The following is a 5501-nucleotide window of genomic DNA, read 5'->3' as shown; positions in this document are numbered from 1 at the left end:
ATAGGGTATTTGATAGGCTAAGTACCGAGATGTGACGCTTGTCTTATACGGGCTTTACCTAATAGTTTAAAGAATTGTGCCAAGTACCGAGAGGTGAAAGATAGTTTTCTAGATTTATTGGGACAGTAAGAACTTAATGACTTTAGATTAGGGTAGCCAAGTACCGAGAGGTGACGTTTATTCTAATTTAAAGATGGTATTAATATAGAGATATCCCTTTGTACCTACAACACCCAACTGTGCCTTCATAACTAAAAGAACAAATTTAATAAACCAATTAGTCATAACACTAGTGGATAGGAACCCTAAGAAACCCTAATTTCTCATACTTGTTATAAACCGAATTTATCTTTAAGACTTTAGTTTAATTCAATTTAATCACAACCAAACCATCCTAAAAACAAACAAATTCCTTTTATTTTCTTTTACTAAATTAAATTGATTAGGTTAGACTTGAAATTCCGACTTGTCCCTGTGGAGACGATCCCTAAGTACTCCTCGATAAGGTTGTACACTTGCAACCAAATTGAGTGCAATTTAGGATTTATTACTTGCATTGCATAATTCACATCACACCTGGTTGTCATAACCCGAATTGTCATAACCTGAAGGTCCAGCCCCAGCCGAACTTGAAGGTCCAGCCCTCGTTCAGGGAACCTTCTTCGAATATATGTCCATTATCGGGACCTCACAAGCCACAAATTGAGTATACACAACTCTCCACAAATTGGCATATGTTATTGGAAACTTAACAAAGTAAGGTCTACCCCCCGACGTGAGTTGTCAATCCGTGTAGCCAATTCTATTTCATACCTGTTGGGGTTTACAGCTGTCTTTTCGTATATTAGCTGCTTCAGTTCCTCAAATGTGGTATTTTCATTAATCTCGAAGCCAAATGCGACTTCTTTCGTGTAATGCACGCCATCTTCACCCATTTCTAGCTTGCCGCCGACATACAGTGCAACTAACATCTCTTTTTTAACAAACTACATTTAAAAAAAAAATTTACAAGTATTACATGACATAATAATGGGTACAGTAATAAATGACTAATTGAAAAATAATTAAAAAAAAGTTTAAAAAAATTACAATTTGCTACAGTAGGTGTACATCAATTGCTACAGTAAATGTACGGTACGCTACAGTACGTGCAACAGTAAATTGTTACAGTAAAAGTACTTGCAACAGACACATTAAATTAGCTACAGTAATGACTAATTATTATAATTAAAAATTAATGACTAATTATTATAATTAAAAAAAATACCTCACTCAGCTTCTTGCCTGGAGAGTCTCAAATCGCGAATTGAATTGGAGAGTTCTCAAATCGTGAATTGAATTGGCAGAGGCAGAACTTAAATCAGTTGACATATGGGGCGCCTCACATGCCTAATGGGGCGCCCCAGGGGATGGCGCCTCACTATGCATATGGGGGCCGCCTGTGGGTATGGCGCCTCACAGAGTTTTTTGGGCCGCCCGAAGTCCAGGCGGTCAGGGCAGGAATAAAAAAAAATGGTACACATGATTATTTTTAAAATTTTGATTTTTTTTAGGGATATTAATAAAAATGGCCGCAAATGAAATGTTATATTTTAAAAGATGATTCATTTTATTCCCTATATTAAAAAAATATACCAATGATCGATGAAGTTCCTTAAAAGGTGATATTTGTTTTGCTTTGACTGTAAGGCACATAAAATCAGCATCTAGCAAGAACATTCAGCTTTCTTTTTCAAATGAAATGTTATGTTTTAAAAGATGATTCACTTTATTCCCAATATTTTACAAAAAAAATACACCAATGATAAAGTTCCTTAAAAGGTAATATTTGTTGTGCTTAGAGAATGTGAACCCACTCGCCCCTAACAATTTTTGAAATAAAGAAAAAATCTCGCCATAGGAGCTACTTGTCCAAAATATATAATTCATACTTTGCGGTGTGGGAATCCAAATGAATGGTATAATTTTAAAAAAAAAAATTGTGCAAGATTCACTCTTTAAATATACATGATTTGTCGGTAGGGGTGTAAACGGATATGAATATGGATATTTTTTGGTGAAATAATGACGGATACAGATATAGATACAGATACAGATACAGATACAGATACATATAATTTCATGAAAATGAATATCCATATCCATATCCACAATTATCCGAATCCGAAATTGCTTTCAATTGGCTCCGACTTTACTGCATCGGATAGAAGTTGTTATATAATTATCTCATATTCATTTCAGTCTTGATTGTAGAATAAATGATAATACGATCTGGTTTTCAATTAAATCTCATTTTCGCTGGTGATGGTGCTACAATGGCGCTATTTTATTTACTTTTTTACCTTCATTTCTTTATTCTCCATTATTTTCCATTCAAGACTTTAGCCGTGAATGCAATATGCTTTTATTCTCGTTTAAATTGGTTTTAGCTATTGTTTCAAGACAATAACAAGGCACTCTTTTATATCTTAAAGTATATAACTTAATTATCCGACAATCATTCGTTTCATAACCGTATTCGTAGATTATTCGCTCTGTATCCGTATCCGTTTAAGGCGGATTTTGTTTTAAATTTTGATATCCGTATCCGTATGCGCTCATTGAAAGGCGGATACAGATATGGTATTAGCATTTTCCGCACTGAATCCGCTCCGTTTACACGACATTTGTCAGTTTTCGGTTTCAAGTGAAAACAAGATGAATTCTGTACTGGACAAAATCTATTTTTATCGGAGTGAAATCTTTACCCAATAAAAGATGGATTCGATTTAGAACTGAAAAGAATAATGTATTTTCTAACCGTAATAAACAGGAGAAGGTACATATTCCATGGGTTAGGACCTTGAAAAAGAAAGAATAAGAAAAAAAAGAAAAACTAAAGGGCATATATACAAACTTGTGCCTCTTTTATTGGAAAACCTTTTGCCAAAACGAGGATTCACTAGGACTCAACACCAGTGTTATAAATAATGGTATGTGCTTGTTGGACGGACATGGTACCACCAAGCGATTAATCGAAAATAATTGACTATATTTGAGAAAAATCAGCCGATTAATCGGGATGATTCGTAACAGTTTGATCACTGCCAACAACTAATCAGTTGATTAATCGGTCTAAACGGACATTTTTTACAACGCTGCTCAACACAATAATGCCCAACAATATTTATTGGACTATTAAAACTAATATCTTAAGTTTTTACATTTTCTGAAATATCTTGAAAGAAGAGGGTGGTCTTTGAAAATTTGCCAAAGGGTGTGTGTGGGTGTGGGTGGGGGGGGGGGGGGGGCCAGAGAAGATTCCAGTCCGAGGTCATTGGAAGTTGGAAAGTTCCAAAGATTTTTTCGGCGTGATTCCAACTGATCGGTCCAAGTGATAAGAAAGCTAAATATGAAAACAGTATATGAATCTCATGGTAAGTGCTTTTCCTGCATGTGGAGGTGCTTGCAATTCAAAATAAGGGAATAGACGAATAATAGATACCTTGGTCCAGGCTTTTTGGGTGGATTCAGTAATCCCACATCTCATAATAGAAGACAAGAGAAGTGAAGCATTTTTCTGATGTTGTCTCAGAATCTTTGCTTCATTTCTCATCTACCTCTTCCTGTTCTATATCTATCTTTTTTTTTACTTTGCCTATCCAGCAGAGTTATCTTGCCACGTTGACTTATCTCCCCCTTATCACTGAAAATGATACGCATTCCATATTTCACTGTAAGATTTTTTCCTAGATGGAACCTACTAAACTAAAATAATATCAAATAGTCGATCTGAACCAGTGTTGTAAAAAACATCCATTTAGGTCGATTAGTTGTTGACGGTGACTAAATCGTCACAAATTTTCCCGACTAATCGACCGATTATTTTTTATTATTCTCTATTATTCCCGATTAATCACTTGACGGTACCATGTCCGTCTGACGACCACATACCATTATTTACAACACTGATCTGAACCGTTTAACACGATCTCCATATCCATATGGATATGTACTTTTTTTTAGTAAACATATGAAAATGTACTTATAAATCAAATTTTATCTTTTTTAAGAATTTTTTTAGATAGTAAAAAATCACTTGATTTAAAAATTCCAAAGCATTCAAAAGTAGTGATTTTCCACTTACTTTAAAAAAATAGTTACTTTTTTTAATGTAAAATTTAGTTTATAAGTACATCTTCATATGAACATCATGTTGAACGATTCATATTGACTTTTTAAATTCTTAAAACAAAAATATTAATTCATAGTATATAGACTAATATGTACTATACATAGTAACCTCACTCTTGTTTTCAATTGAGTATTATATTTCAAAGAGGAGGGTTCAAATGCCTCCATGTTTTTGTGCCTCCATCATGTCTCCATCTCTCTCCATCATTTTCAAAGTTCAAACAGTCGATCTGAACCGCTCAATCTAACCTCCATACTAAAATATGTTTGGAGACCAAATTTTATATTTTTAGGAATTTTTTTACTATTTTTTTAGATAGGTACAAAAATACTGTTTTTAGATGGTTCAGATTTACTGATTTTGTACCTATCTAAAAAAATAATAAAAAAATTCCTAAAAATATAAAATTTGGTCTCCAAACATATTTTAGTATGGAGGTTAGGTTGAGCGGTTCGGATCGACTGTTTGAACTTTGAAAATAATGGAGAGAGATGGAGGCATGATGGAGGCACAAAAACATGGAGACATTTGAACCCTCCTCTATTTCAAATACATTAAACTAAAATTTTCTAAATGTCACAACGAATCAATCGGAATAGTTTGAACAAATTTTTTTTTTTCTAGAAACTTTGTATTCTTTTGATTTACTATAATAATGGTTTAATTACAATTCAAAAGTAGTAATTTTATTGTCATCGTAAAAGAAGATGAATTTGAAATGAATTTGTGTTGTTACATAAATTTCACGCTCAACAAGAGATTTAAAGGATGACACCTTATCGAGACTAAGTAGTTCATTGTATCATATTCACATCCATGACTAGAGGAAGCCACACTATATTTGTTTTTAAGTAATTATAGTCCAATGACAGAGGGAGCGTATCTATTAATAAATAGTGGGTGAAGTAAGCAACGATAAATTCTTAAGAGAGTGTTTGTTTTTAAGACCTGTTAGGAAAAGTGTCCGTCAAAGAGCACGTTAGGTTTTATAAGTATAATTGTTGGTATATTATTGTTGGATAATTTCTAAAACAAATAAGTTAACACATTTGATTTACTCGAATATCTGAAATGATATATTGTAGAATTATAAACATATTTTCCTTTAACAAGTAATATATATCAATAATGACTAAAAATTTAACTTGAACAACTCACCTTTCATACACAATTTATTTAAGGATTAAAGATATATATAAATAGTAATCTCTCACACACATTTCATTTTTATTTATAACTTGAGAGTACGTAGCGATTCTACAATTCACACTAAAATTATATATAGAGAGAGAATTCTAACAAATGAAAAACAGCGTGAATTTTTTTT

This window comes from Carex rostrata, chromosome 12 (genome assembly GCF_964058835.1).
Source record: "Carex rostrata chromosome 12, lpCarRost1.2, whole genome shotgun sequence".
Taxonomy (NCBI): domain Eukaryota; kingdom Viridiplantae; phylum Streptophyta; class Magnoliopsida; order Poales; family Cyperaceae; genus Carex; species Carex rostrata.
The sequence above is the reverse complement of the archived record's forward strand: the minus strand, read 5'-3'. Positions refer to the sequence as shown.